Below are 16026 nucleotides of genomic sequence, written 5' to 3' on the forward strand. Positions count from 1 at the left end.
CACCCCCAACTATTAGAGGGTTCGCTCCCTCCCCTAATATTATGTTAGGTAATAAAAATGATTTTGGCTTAAGTAATTGGTTGTTTGGCAAGTCTTCCTTATCCCCCCCCCCCCCCCCAACAAATTTAAAAAATATTTGTTAGAATTAATGTAAGGTTAGTGATAGTTATTGATCTTTTTTTTTAAGCTTATAAAACATTTTGTTTTATAATTTTAAGCAACATAATGTGTATATTTTATATTTCATAATCCTTTCTGGTGATCAGGCATGAGCTCACGTCATGCATTCATATTTTTTTTGTACATACAAAATTATTTCAAAGTAAAATTTGGTTTGGGCTACAATAAACCTCAATTGTTTAGGGTACCAGTTGTTTCGCCCCCAAGCCAGTTCGCCCCCCATATCGGATGTCAGTTCAATTAATGTAAGGTTAGAGATAGTTTTTGATCTTTTTTTAAAGGCCAAAAACAAAAAATCGTTTGTTTCCGGTTACCCGACCGACCCTAAATTTTGCCACAGACCCTGAATTATTTTTTTTCCTGCTGGGGTGGGGGTGGGGGGGAAGCGCACAGAAGTTGTGGTCGCGGATCGACAAAGCAGACGACGGACGTACTCGAGTAGGATAACTCTTACACGTCGGGTGTGTGTGTGTGTTAAATGGAGGTTGAGGTGTGTGTGTGCGTGGGGGGCAGCAGCAATGGTTTGTATACACCCCCACTCCACTTTTCGGCACCTTCTTACGCCGTGCCCTGAACCCAGTCACTGGCGTTGTTAGAGACTGGACCCAGACTAGACACGCCTGGACGTTGAATGGATATGAGCATGAGCATAACTAATTATTTGAAATTGGAATCATTAACCAGTGTTGTACGTTGCGACCAAAATGGTCGCCAATGTAAACAAAATGATGTACTGAGCTTCTACAATTATACTTTAAACATAAATATTATTTTAATCTAAAAGTTTTAAAGCTATATTGTTTCTGGTTGATCCTGCATTTATAATAGCGCACGCTGCAGTGTTGTCAGTCTGAATCACGAAGTGGTGTCCCTTAAGTAAAGGGGCCCCCATCTATCTACCGCCATTATAGTCATAGCCAGTTCTTTAACATTAATATGTTCATTAGCGATGTTGGGCGTGTCCATCAACCACGAAGTGTAAGTCCAGTCCCCCAAGCAGAAAGCTCCACCCCCATTTATGCACGCATCGGTAATTACCGGCACAACAGGGCGACTGTCCCAGATTAACTTCGTGTTATTGCTATGTTGCAAATGAAACATCATCCACCGAATATCATCTTGAATACTTGGCAAGCGGCACTTATGGTGTGACTCTTGAGTAATGAAATTAGATCAAACGTTCGTCTAATATGCAGTCTCCCCCATGGAATGACAAAAGATGCCCAGTTCAACTTACCCGCTAGACTTTCTAGCTGTCTTCGTGTTGCGCGATTTTTAAAAGTAAATGTTCTCAACAAATCGCAGAGTTTCCCCACCCGTTCATTTTCAAGGGAAACTGTACCCCGCTACTGTATCTATAGCAATACCTAAAAATGTTAATTTTGTACATGGGTCAGTCACTTTTTCAGTTAATCTTGAAACCTAAATTTCGAAGTAACCCGATTAGTGTATTGTAAGCAATTTTACACTCTTCAAATGATTCCGCAGCTACTAGAAAGTACCAAAGGGAAGTTTCTTATCAATAAAATAAGTTTCATGTTTTGAAGAATTAAAGAACCAGCTTAATCCAGTATATTTGTAACAGGCAGGATGTATAGTTACTGATCGGTAAGCAGATTTTAAATCCACTTTCGACATATACCAGCCTGGCTTTATAGCATTTAATACATCGTTAACAGAATCGCAAGAAAACGGCTCTTTAACAGCAATCATTTACACTTTGCCCTATTGGCCTGCTACAGTCGTGAATAAGTCTAATGTCCCCGTCTGGTTTGGGGACGGCACTAATTGAACTAATCACGAGAGGTGGCGAGTTAACCCTTATATATAGTTTCCTCTTTATTTCCGCACATATCTGTTCAACTTTATTTTTTTTGACTCCATGCTTTAAAGCCGAGCCTGAATTTGCAACTTTAACTGGGGTTGGCACTATATCAGCATCGTCTACTATAGAAAATCCATTAATAATTCTGTCTAAGATGAAGTCTTTATCTGGATCATTTTCTAGTTCAGTATTCCATTTCCCCAGTTTACAACCTAGATCGGAGAACTCTGATCTAGAGTGTGATCTAGAGTGTGAAGTATCTAGTTTTTTGTTGCGGTATTGTCTGAAACCGGCCTTTGGTGGTTGAATTCGCCGTGATCGGTAGAGTAGCACATGAAGCACACGTGAGCAAACTTGCACTCTGGCAGCGAACACCCCCTTCGCCCATTCCATCTTTCACATACAACTTTTCCCGTCTTGGGGTCTTTCTTGTTCCGTGACGTCACAGGATGACTGGTTGGTACTTTCATTTTTGCCACGGAAATGGAGTTGCATCAGGTGTTATCCGATGCCCATGGGAAGCCTTCAGCATGCTGGTCTTGTATGCATGATCATATCTGGCAACAGAATTCCAGTTAAAAGCCTGAGCAAGGGTGGACACTTTGATTAAATAGTCAACATATTTTTTGACACCGTCTATAGTCATGCCATCGTTCTCGATCATTTCTTTCATGATTCTGAGTGACCCCTCGAAATACTGAGCTACTGTTAGTTTTTCTAGGGCAAGTTTTTGTCTTTTCATTTTAATTTCAAGAGGCCCTAAGGCGAATCCTTCATCGTCATGAACATTTTCATTCGTTGTATGATGGATAAAATCTCGTACATCACGGAATGTCGGTCCTTTTGGCTGTCGTAGGTAAACCTTCAGTAGTAGCTGATGATAATGTGTGAATAATGTGTGAAGAACAGACATACCGTTTGGGTTTGCGGCCTTGGCTGGTCTGGTCTTCTCGGCATTCAGCTGACTTGCGGCACTCGTCACTACTGCCATGATGTCCTCATAGCTCATTTCTTGGTTGTTGCTTATTTTGGACTGGCACTCTTGAACAACAGATCTAGTGGCTGCACTTTTGAAGTTTTTTCTCGAATAGAAGAAATGGCGGTTTGAATTTACATTTGACCTCGTCCAGGTGTAGCTCTTCGTACCTGATGATTTAAAACAAATCGTCAGCACATTCTGGTCATCATATTATGGAAATATTTGTGACTGGTATGTATTTAACAAACAATAATCTTGTTTTAAGATGCATGACTTGATGTGTAAGAGGTGGTCGTTCAATGTCATAAGCCATTATACATAATTATTGGAACTCGAACTGGATGGTGTCTTTACTGCCGCTTGGGTCTTGTAACTTTGGCCTCTTCAATTTAGGGGGTGTGCTATTAGGCAGCAGAATAAAGTTCTGACTTGCAGATGTCATTTTCAAATTGGCTCCGAGTTGGGCTCCGAGTTGGGATTCATAGCATTGAACGTGACATTAGGGCAATTCCACGCTAAAGTGGACATGGAGTGAAAAAATCAAATCATGTTATTCCTTATATATTAAGATTGTTTTTAACGTAAAAATGTCTGGAGAATCCAAATCTGGTAAGTAAAATATTGTAAAATAAATGGATGTGTTTGACTTAGCTATTTTGAGGATACCGTTACACTAAAAATATGACACTTCCATAATACACACTATGAATTTATGTACAGCAGCCATGTAATTGAAGATAATATTCTTTTTATTAGTGTTTTTGTTTTACCACTAACAAGTACTACACTTCATAATCCACTTTAATGAATTTTTATTTATTTTTACATTTAGGGGAAATTAGAAAACATAGAATCAGTTTGTAATTCCGTTACCGAAAACAAACAAAAAGTTAGATTGTATTCATTTGTAATCAAGGAATCGACTCATATTCTCCGAGTATATGTTAATTAACATAATCGGACGCATTTACTTTCAAATTCATACATTATTAGTAAAATTATATAGCTCTAAACATATGTAATTCCGTTACCATAGGTTTGTAATTCCGTTACCGTCTTTGGTATATATTAAGAAACACTTTAATATAACCTACACAGTACTAAAATGCTACTCTTATCCATATATACCAGTACATCAAGTGATGTAACAACAGGAAGATGTACAAAATCTTTTTTTTTAAATCCATATGGTAATAGTACTAGTGGCTCCAAATGCATTTGTGGAACACCCATAGCAAATATAAATGTCATCCATTAACAATATAGAAATTAAGGAAATCTGATACACTTTAACCAAACAGTACTACTTAAAAGCTTCATTATGATGACTAAACTTCTGCAAATCCATGACAAAATTCAAGTTATAATCGAAACCTACTAGAATTATATCGGGGCTCGAAATATGATGTAAAATATGGCCTGCCATTATTATTTTTTTTAAATAGCAGGCTAAAAGAAATATGGCCTGCTGTGAAACAAATGGCCTGCTAGAAATGTAAGACAACACATCATGAATGTAGGGTTTGGGAATGTAAGACAACACATCATGAATGTAGGGTTTGGGACAATGTGTGGAAAATTAAGACCCCTTAAACTACTTAGAGCATTATAAAATTAAAATGTAACAATTATTTTAGCAGGTGAATGTTTATTTCACTTGCAAGATTTAAAAATAGACTTCTTTTCACTTTTTACAGGCCACTATTTCAAGCCCTGTACATATATCTTTAAACATATATAGGGTCCAGAAAGTGGAAATGTAACATAACATATTTACTTGAAGCAACTTTAATTTTACTTTATCCAAAGGCATTTATTGACTGTACATGTATTTAATAATTTATATTTAAGTGACGGATATCCAGAAAATGGAAAGTATCATTCTAATTAGCAACATTATGCTTTTAAATGTATAAAATGGACAAAAAGAAAGCAACCGTTTATAGTATTAATGCTGTTTCACAAGGAAATCTAATCTGAGTAAAATTCTTAAAATGGAAAGATGGCATGTTTGGTTGGCCAAAAAAGAAAATACTGGTGTTTTGAATGTTATGTATGTTACCATAACCTCAGATAGATGAGGAATTTTATTATTAGGCATAATATCTTTCACTTACCATCACTTGCCATAATACAATTTAGATGTTTGACAGTCAGTTTATATAATTTTAATTGGCCTGTGTTGTTCTGACTGGTGTCATTCTTTGTTATTAACAATGTCAATGTTCAAGAATTTTTTTCAATTGTTGTCAAACATTTTAAACATTTACTATGTAATACTTAGTATGTACACGGTTTAGTGCTAGTTTAAAATCTCCACTCATATACATGTAAGTGTACATGTTACTGATATTGAAATTATCATTTGAAATATTAATATGAATGCTTAAAACAAGTATACAGAATTATTATTTAACTCATAAAAATTATGCAACATATTTACAAATCAAATTTATAAAGTAAATATTGTTTTTCAAAAGTAAATTCAGAGCGGTAATTCCGTTACCGAACTGATTCCGTTACCGGCATTCAATGTTGTACAACAAAATTATGAAAAGATAATATGTAATATAATTTGTTAATCACAAGTCATTAGGTCATCATTCCATCATGAAGATAAATAATTATTTCATCATCATACTTCAGAGTTTGTTGATGTTTTGCGGTGCCCGTAAAAATGGTGTCCGTTTTTACGTAATTCCGTTACCAAACTTTAATTAAGTACTCATGCACTACACCTTGCAGTAGGGAGTCTCACTTCTGCCCATGACAAGCACTAGTGCAGTACTAGTGTATTACATAGTTACACCATTATGATAATGTTTCTTATGTGGACTAGCTGAGTTTAATGCCTGAAATATCTCTCCAACTCGTAATTCCGTTACCGTGGAATTGCCCATTATCCTTCAGACTGACCATATCATCTTTGATGTCAAAAATTAACGGATGACGAAGAAGCCATTCCAGAAACTTATTCTGCAGTCCAACACATTCGCAGATTGCTTGCGATGCTTGCGACAGGTGTCCAGCCAGACTGGCAACTGGCATGGTGATCTCGCGTTTCTTTATCATCCGGTTCTGAAAGTACTGTACAGCCTCGGTCTCGGTGCTTGTCCTGATGAAGCTGGGCTGCTTTCTCGAAAGTCCTCCCCAAGAGCAGTTCCATCATTCACACTCACAAGGTTTCCATTGACAGTGAACAGTGAAGGATATTTCAGAAATTTCTTTAGACCAGCTTCATTGCCTACAGCGGCCGTGCGCATCTCCGACGTAAAATTGCGACTGCCAAATCGTCCTGCCAGCTGGCTAATGGTCAAGGGGACCGATTTGTACTTTAAAGTCTCTAAGAAATGCAACACCGCCTTGTGACCTGGATCGTCAGCCATTTTGTGTTTTTTTCTTTGTTTGTAGCTCTTCGTACCTGATGATTTAAAACAAAAAACGTCAAAACACCAAATGAAGAAGAAACAAAAAAGATACATATTCATATAGGAATCATGTCCTGGAGTACTTTTGACATGTGTCTGTAAATACTGAAATTATATAGGGTTTTTCGAGACTTATGTTAGTTTTAATCACCAAGTTATCCATCCCCAATTTTACAATAAATGAGCACTAGAAAGTTCCTTAATACATGATCAAAGGTATTTGAGGCAAATTTCCTAGACAACCCGAGTCTTTATGTGATATACCCTTGAGAATAATTTCAAACTATGACACAGGTTGCTCTGCACCACTAGCAAATATTCTCATCTTAGCTAAGGATTTTACCAATTATATTTGCATTTTGCAGGACTGGTTATCATTTTTCTAAGGGGGGGGGGGGGGGGGGGGTGGACTTATTTCCATGTGTATATTTTTATATGTACAAGTTTAGGTGTAAAAATACACATTTTGCTAACCACCCTGTTTTCCAGATCTGTCTACATGGAAAACAAGACAGTTTGTTTCTTTAACACCACTACTAGTCTAGGGTACATTGATTAAAATATTAATCATTGGCTATTTGATGTCAACATTCAAGGTAATTATAACAAACTGCTAAATACTGTAGGCCTATAGAGGAAAATATATCGTATTATCGTAACTCCAGTCATCATACATTGTAGGTTTATTTTCCCAAAACAACGTGCGATCTCAACAAAAACATCAAGGATTTCTCGATACTACATGCACAGACTACTACAAGTCATCGCGTTTTTTTCCCGCATGCAAAGGTGAAGGTCATTTGAAGACGTGGTACAATTTTCGTTGTTGGCTACTGCTTAGGCCTAGTACCCAGAATTTAATATACACGGGTGTAGCCTGTAGGAAGATACCAAAAAGTGGGTTGGGTGGGCACACACACGTATAAAATTAATATATCGATGCTGCTACAAAGTACCCCCTTCCGCCGCTTCCTACGCCAGTGATGTAGATAGGCCTATCAACTGCTGAGCCAACGCTTGACAGTGAAATTGTTTTTATTTTTCGGTCTACTTTGCAAACTAAGATTTTTCAGTCAGCTTGCCTTCATGTCTTTCATCTTGAGACTGTTTTTCTCTGGCAAACACATTTAACGTAGGGTAACTTTTCTTTGAACTAAAAAGAAAAAAAAAGAAAGAAAAAAGAAGAAATTTCCTACCTACTTACCCTACTTTTTTTGGCCATGTTACCTGAAACAAACTTCTTCTTTTTTTTTGGCCTAAGCTTATAAAAGATTTTGTTTTATAATTTTAAGCAACATAACGTGTATATTTCATAATCCTTTCTTGTGATCAGGCTTGGGCTCACGTTATGCATTCATATTTTTTTCGTACAGACAAAATTAATTATTTGAAAGTAAAATTTGGTTTGGGCTCCAATAAACCTCAATTGTTTAGGGTACCAGACGTTTCGCCCCCAAGCCAGTTTGCCCCCAAGCCAGTTTGCCCCCAAGCCAGTTTGCCCCGAAAACGGATGTCAGTTCGCCCTCACGTGCTTAACCAGTTCGCCCCATAAAGATTTACATGTATTAATTAATTAAACTGGTGATTATGTCAAATGTGCCCGGACTGACTCAGGATCAACCAAATCGTGGAAAGACGACAATCCCTCCCCTCTAAGAAAAGAAACACACACACACTATTTAACATGCCTCTAAAGAAACAATACAGTAATTGTTTAAAAGTAACAAATAATGGGGATTTGGGGGCGAACTTGTACATGTACATGGGTCGAACAGGTCAAACTGGGGGCAAAACGTCATGGATTCATTGTCTAGACAAAAAGTAAGTTTGTTTTGTTTAAAGACACCACTAGAGCACATTGATTTATTAATCATTGGCTATTGGATGTCAAACATGTAATTTTGACATATAATTTTTGAGGGAACCTGCTAAAAATTAATTAGTAGCAATGTATTATCTATGCACCATCTCACAACAGGATAGCACTTACCAAGATGAAATACCATACGAAATCGTGCAATAATTGCCGATCGATGGATGCATACTTATTGTTTGCCGAGAATATATATAAAATTAAAATATTTATACCATTATATTTTGTGTTACTTGTTTACTCAGTTCACTTCACCCCCAACTGTCGGTATGGATGCCCCCAAATATTTACAACACATCTTTGGTTGCATTTTGTATTTATATTATAAACATTATTTCATATTACTTTGACTGGGGTGTGGTATCGAGCCTTTTCGCCCCATGCCAGTTAATTTCTTTTCAAAATGCTTGTCTTCTCTTTTGAAAAAAACTATAAAACTCTTAAACTGACACAGGAAATTCTTGGATAGGATATTGACATACCTGGATTGGTTTGCATGAGGATGAAATGGACATTTACTTTGATTACAAGAAACAAGGTGTGGTGGGTGGGGTGGGTGTGGTGGGTGTGTGTGTGAATATAAATATAAATATAAATATAATTTTTTTTTTTTTTTTTTTTCTTCAGAAAAATCGTCAGCACATTCTGGTCATCATATTATTGAAATATTTGTGACTGGTATGTATTTAGCAAACAATCTTGTTTTAAGATGCATGACTTGATGCATAAGAGGTGGTCGTTCAATGTCACAAGCCATTATACATAATTATTCAAAAAAATTTGATTATACCAGATCACTTGGAAATTAACTTTAACATGTGTTATCAGGTTAGTAGGAAATGCAATCTCTGTATGACAGTTGGTTGGTAATTTTTAAAACGTCTATTTCAGGATAATAACTTTTTTTTTTTTTTAATTCTTCCTTGTCCGCCCATATTCTTGAGTGAGCATCTTGAATTAAACATTTTAATAATAAAAAAAGTAACTTCCAGTTTACATTTGAACAGCATCTTGACATCACCATGTATGGTCACTGACAAGCATGCAGGGCTTTTTCTCGTTATAACCAGTGCACCACAACTGGACAAAGACTGGTATTTGCTTTCCTGTCTGTGGTAAAGTGCATATAAAAGACCCCTTGCTGCATTAGAAAAGCTGTAGCAGGTTTCCTCTGATGACTAAGAGTCAGAATTACCAAATGTTTGACATCCAATAGCCGATAATTAATTAAGCGAGAAGAAACCTGCTACAATTTTCCATTAGTAGCAAGGGATCTTTTATATACACTATCCCACAGACAGAATAGCACATACCACAGTCTTCGATATACCAGTCGTGGTGCACTGGCTGGAACAAGAAAAGCCCTAAGGGCCCATCGACAGGGATCGATCATGGGTCAATCGAGCGCTTTACCCCTATAGCTTGAAAGGAGTTGCATGCAGTTATATGATATACATGTAGTATACATGTACAAACTAATACATGTAGACAAATGCATGCATTATTGTTTTTTAATTTCATTATTTCCCCTCCCAGTCCAACACCCTTTATCTTTTCGTAATAGTTTATATTTTGTAGGCCTGAAAATTGGTACAGATTCTTTAGATTCAAATATATATCATGTATTTGATTTTTTGATTTCTTCATAATTAAAATTAAAGGTCAAGATTGAATATTTCAAAGTCTGTTTTATCCTTGAGATTTGATTGATACCAGGTAAAAAAATAAACTTGAAAATTAACTGAAAATTTGTTTTCTCTTGAAGTTTTGATTCCCCACACCTGAAACTTGGTAGGCTATGATTCTCTAGGGTAGTCTTTTTAAAACTAACGGAAAGAACCAAATGTTTACATTAATAATAAACAATAGCTAATTACATAGCAGATCTATCCATACTACATTTGTTTTTCAGAATCCCATCTGAATGTTGGATGACATATCAAGATGACACTGAACAGGACATAACTGAGGAAAATGGATGTGAGAGAATCCAATCTAACAGTTGGAAATAAATATATGTATTATTTATAAAATAATTGTTTGCAAATACTGTTCAGATATATTAGTGAGTCAGAATGAAACATCACTTTGTTTGTTAAGACTATTGTGCTTCAATTTTTATGTTTTGTGGACAGCTAGTTTACAGATAGGGTGTGTAAGCAGTGGCATTAATACAGCAATTGCCCGAGAATATTGAAATGTGGCCTCCAAGGACAGATTGCTACCTATTTTCATTTGTTTAATGATTAGTTCATTACCGACTACTGGATGTAAAAAATTAAATTGATAATTAATTCTGACCCATAGTCTTCAGAGGAAGCTCTCTACATGTTTCAAAAGCAGCAAGTCATCTTTCATATGATCTTTCCTTGGACAGGACAGAACATACCACTGCCTTTGATAGATATTCACTTATACAGCAGTATCTCTCAAATATCAGTGAATCACTTGTATTTCACTAATTATACTTCACTTATACAGTGTTTTTTGTAAAATATTAGTGAATCGCTTATACTTCACTTACATTTCACTTATACAGCAGTTTGTTACACTTATACTTCACTTATAAGTCACTTATATATCTAACACTTCTGTTAAATATAAGCGAATGACTTACACTTCACTTTTTATATATATATATATATATATATATATATATATATATATTAATATATATTAATATATATTAATATATATTTATATATATATATTAATATATATTAATATATATTAATATATAATATATAATATATATATATATATATATATATATATACTAAAAAGAATTTAAGGGTCAAAAATTTATAACCAAATAAGTTTCAGAGTGTATTAGATTGATGATGTAAACTACACAAATAAACGTCACTGTATACAAGAAAGTCACATGACATGCTGTCAAAGTTGAAGGTTGTCAAACATGGATTTTACACATTAGAACATTCGTTTAATAGTGTGTGAATCCAGCCCTGGCGCGAATACACTCGACACATCGTTGACTCATGCTGTTGATCAGACGTCTGAAGAACTCTTGGGGAATGGCCTGCCACTCTGCCATAAGAAGTTGACCCAGATCATGAAGGTTGGCCGGAGGGGCATGGTTATCCCGAACTCTCCTGCCTAATTCGTCCCAGGCGTTCTCTATTGGGGCCAAGTCAGGCGAATATGCTGGCCAATCCATCCTGGCGATACCTTGTTGTTTGAGAAAGTCCGTTACCACCCTGGCGCGGTGGTGTCTGGCATTGTCATCCTGCAGAACTGCCCCGCCGCCAATCTGCTGAAGGCCTGGGAGAACCAACGGCCGGATAATCTTTCAGATAGCGGATTCCATTCAGATTGCCATCCACCACATAGAGGGGGGTCCTGTGGTGGATAGAGATGCCGCCCTACATCATGACGCTGCCACCACCGAACCGGTGACGTTGTCTAACGTTAATGTCAGCGAAGCGCTCCCCAGGACGTCTGTAGACACGAACCCGACCGTCGTTGAACTGGAGACTAAACCTGGACTCATCAGTGAACATCACTCGACCCCACTGAACACGTTGCCACCGCAGATGAAGCGTGCACCAGTGACGTCTGGCCGTTCTGTGACGTGGTAGGAGTGGTGGTCGAACAGCCTGGCGACAGCAGCGTAGATTATTGGCTCTCAGACGATTGCGTATGGTTTGATCAGACACTCCAGTTCCAGTCGCAGTCCGCAGATTGTCACGTAATCGGCGTGCAGTGGTTGTGCGTCGACGTAGAGTCATATTGGTGATGTAGCGGTCCTCTCTATTTGTAGTGCTTCGGGGTCTTCCCGAACGTGGACGATTTCGAACAGAATTCGTTGCTTGGTACCGTTGCCACAGTCGGCCAACGACACTCTGACTGACACCAAGTCTCAGAGCAACATTTCTTTGCGTATTGCCATCCTGAAGCCAAGCAATAGCCCTTCCTCGATCTTCGATAGTCAGTTGAAGTCGTACCATTATCGAATTTGGAGTGTGCACCGTACACGAACGCAAGCTCCAATTATACGGAAATTCAGCATTGGGAACATGGAATACACGTGCAAAGCGTGCAAATGAAGCGCTTTGTGGAAAAGCAAGTTATGGGCACTTAGCAGACTTCGCTTTCGCCCTAATTTACGTGCAAATGTAAGCATGTTTTCGCCATTAGAACTAGTCGACAGTGTCAATGACAGTGGATTTTAATTCATTTATGGGCTGCTTAGACCCACTTTCGTCAAAATGGAACAATACCATGCGTGACATTATGGTCTAGCTAATATAATTGACATTCAGAAAATAATGTCGAAAATATCGTCTGACCCTTAAATTCTTTTGAGTAGTATAGTTGACACTTCACCTATATGTCACATATACTTTGTATAAGTGATACCTCATTTGCATACAAAATCCTAATCGTTTACTTACAAGTCACTTATACTTGAATACTTTACAAGTCACTTATACTTGAAAAGTATTAACGACTTATACTTCACTTATAAGTGAAAAATATAAGTCATTTCGGTAAGGGTAGTGTAAATGTTTCTAGCCCGAGTACTCTGACTGTCCAAATGTCCGTCTAGCCCTCTACAGTCAGAGTACTCTGCTAAAATGTTTATCAACAAACTTGAGACATTTAACTTTTAAGCCATCTACTGACCAGACTTAAATCTCACCTTATTAAAGTCACAAAACAAAATGGATGTGCAACATGTTGTGTAGTGCACATAAAAAAAATGTAAGTTGTTTTTTAAATTATATTAAATTTTATTTATTAAAAAAGCTTTAATTATTTGCAATGTGTATACAACATAAACTTCACACTTAACAATTAACAAATTGTTGTTGGTTATGCATATACCATTTTACTGTTTATATATGATAGGACAGTGATGACTTGTACATATCTTTACCGGCCTCGGTGGCGGCGTGGTTAGACCATCGGTCTACAGGCTAGTAGGTACTGGGTTCGGATCTCAGTCGAGGCATGGGATTTTTAATCCGGATACCGACTCCAAACCCTGAGTGAGTGCTCCGCAAGGCTCAATGGGTAGGTGTAAACCACTTGCACCGACCAGTGATCCATAACTGGTTCAACAAAGGCCATGGTTTGTGCTATTCTGCCTGTGGGAAGCGCAAATAAAAGATCCCTTGCTGCCTGGCATAAAAAGAGTAGCCTACATGTATGTGGCTACAGCGGGTTTCCTCTAAAACAGTGTCAGAATGACCATATGTTTGACGTCCAATAGCCGATGATAATATAAAAAATCAATGTGCTCTAGTGGCGTCGTTAAATAAAACAATCTTTTTTGTACATATCTTCAACTTTATCATTTTATTGGGCGTGACGTAGCCCAATAGTACAGTGTGCGGTCGGTCTGGGGTCGATCCTCGTTGGTGGGCCCATTGGGCTATTTCTCGTTCCAGCCAGTGCACCACGACTGGTATATCAAAGGCTGTGGTATGTGCTACCCTGTGTGGGATGGTGCATATAAAAGATTCCTTGCTGCTTATCAAAAAGAGTAGCCCATGAAGTGGCAACATCGGGTTTCCTCTCTCATTATCTGTGTCGTCCTTAACCATATGTCTGACGCCATATAACCGTAAATAAAATGTGTTGAGTGCATCGTTGAATAAAACATTGTTACCTGCAGTAAATTAACGGAACTGTGCGAAGGGGTTCATTTTCTTTTACTGAAACATGCAACCCTGTATGTAATGACATCAATTGCTAAACATAAATAATAAAAAATGGTTGTATCTTAAAACACTTTTATTATAGAACAATAAATAATTCCTTTGCATCACTTGACATATTTGGAATAAAAAAGTGTAAGTATCTTTACAACTAAATTATAAACTATAATATGTAACAATTAAACAGCTGGCCACATAGTTTCGAAGCATCTTAGCACTAAGATATCATAAAACCAATAACGTAAAACCATCGTAAGCTAAGAAATCACTACGACACGTCATAGCCCCCCGACAGTTTTATGATATCGTAGCTCTATGATGGCTTCAAAAATATGGGCTTTGATTATTACACAGAGCAAAATAACTGCATAATAAACACATAGGGTTGTGTATAACAAACACATTATATATATAAAAAATATTTATCAAAATCATTAGGCAAGAGGGCAAACTTTTCTTGCTGATTAAATAGTGTGTGTTTTGTTTACCGACACATTGATTAATCATAAGCTATTGAGTATGGGGAGGGGGACAGTCTCTAAATTCTAACGGGTGGCAGAATTTCATCTTTCCCAGGGAATATTTTGTTTTTAAAATCTTGATTAGCGATATACAGTAAAGTACTCTTAGAACGAACATGCTTAGAACGAACGACTGCATAGAACAACCTGATCGTAAAGTCCTGTTTTATCTAGTATGAAACGCAAAACCGCTTTACACACTGTATGAATGGCGTAGCGTTCGATTCTTATAATTCCAAACACAACCATGTCATTAATGTAAAGCTCTTTGAAATAAAAAAGTGAACTCTATTTTCATACAATTCATATTAAATTTTTTGCATTAAATGTCAATACCAACTAGAAACATTTTGAATTCACTATAAACATATAACGTAAGTAATTTCAATAACTTTTAACCTGTAATAAAAATGTCTGAAGCGACCTATTTTGTATGGTATAATTTATATGTGAAGCGGTTGGTGTATGAATATTTACATGTAACTACGAACTGCATGGGCGCCATTTTTTTTTTTATTACTGTCCAGATGGCCTCAGACCACAATTAATTTCGCTATATGTTTCTATATAGCCTTAGTGGCTATAACATTTTCATTAATATCGGAAGGCCCGTGAAGTTTTGTATGTACCTTTGCCTGCATGGGGGACACATATCCTGAAAAGGACAACCCCTGTTGTCCAGCTCTTTCTCCCAGCATATTGGTTTAAACAGACACACCCTCTAAACCAGGCCGGAGTACACCCATTTTACATAAAAAGCACTACTTTTGCATGGGCCGGAATTACCACAAACAAGTCTTCAATGTCAACAAGTTACACATGTTTACAAACTACATGCTATCCCCTGTCACTTCAGTCAAACAGTTGCCACTTCATAGCTGTCTGCCATGAAATAATCAGTCAAACAGCAGACTACTTGCACGGTCAAACTTCCGGATTTTGGACAACCAAATGGGAAGATAACTGTAATCTGAGGCCAGATTTACCAATTACGACATTGAAATTACAGTTATCAACATTTGAGTGCGTGAAAATTCCATATGTTGATAGATTTGACATGGAGAAAGTGGTTTCAATGTTTCCGGAAATGGATGAAACAGGTGTGTCGCGAGTTTCTGTGTTTACTCCACAAGATGGTTTTGGCGTGTGTGACTTCAAGTGGTGCGACACAAGTATTCGTGAGATTTAACGTGTTTAAATTAAAATCTCCAAAATATTGTATAGGAACATCTGACATGTTACGATGTCTAACGTTGACACTTGTAAGTTTGACAGCAGACGATTACCGTTTGATGTCTAAAAATAGAATCTCAAGGAAATTCCTCGGGGATTCCTTTGTTGACATAATTCATAAAGTAGTTCCGGCTATAAGCCAAAAATAGCGCTAAACTGAGATTCATGGTGCTATGAATGTCAGTTTTTATCATCACGTGATACGAATTTGACCAATCCAAGGGTTTATAACAAAGGCATTTTTAGAGATTGGAATTATATATTAATAACCAACTTATGCTAATGTATAACTAACAAACTATC

The 16026-nt window shown here is 37.0% G+C and overlaps 1 long non-coding RNA gene across 1 annotated transcript; it reads left to right on the forward strand.

Annotated features, from left to right (window-relative positions):
• The first annotated feature begins 6835 nt into the window (after nucleotides 1-6835).
• LOC121377725 lies at nucleotides 6836-10255 on the forward strand. The gene is made up of 3 exons (XR_005958651.1): nucleotides 6836-7201; nucleotides 8913-8963; nucleotides 10198-10255. It is a non-coding gene; the product is annotated as an uncharacterized LOC121377725 (long non-coding RNA).
• The last annotated feature ends 5771 nt before the right edge of the window (nucleotides 10256-16026 follow it).

Source organism: Gigantopelta aegis, chromosome 7 (assembly GCF_016097555.1).
Source record: "Gigantopelta aegis isolate Gae_Host chromosome 7, Gae_host_genome, whole genome shotgun sequence".
NCBI lineage: Eukaryota > Metazoa > Mollusca > Gastropoda > Neomphalida > Peltospiridae > Gigantopelta > Gigantopelta aegis.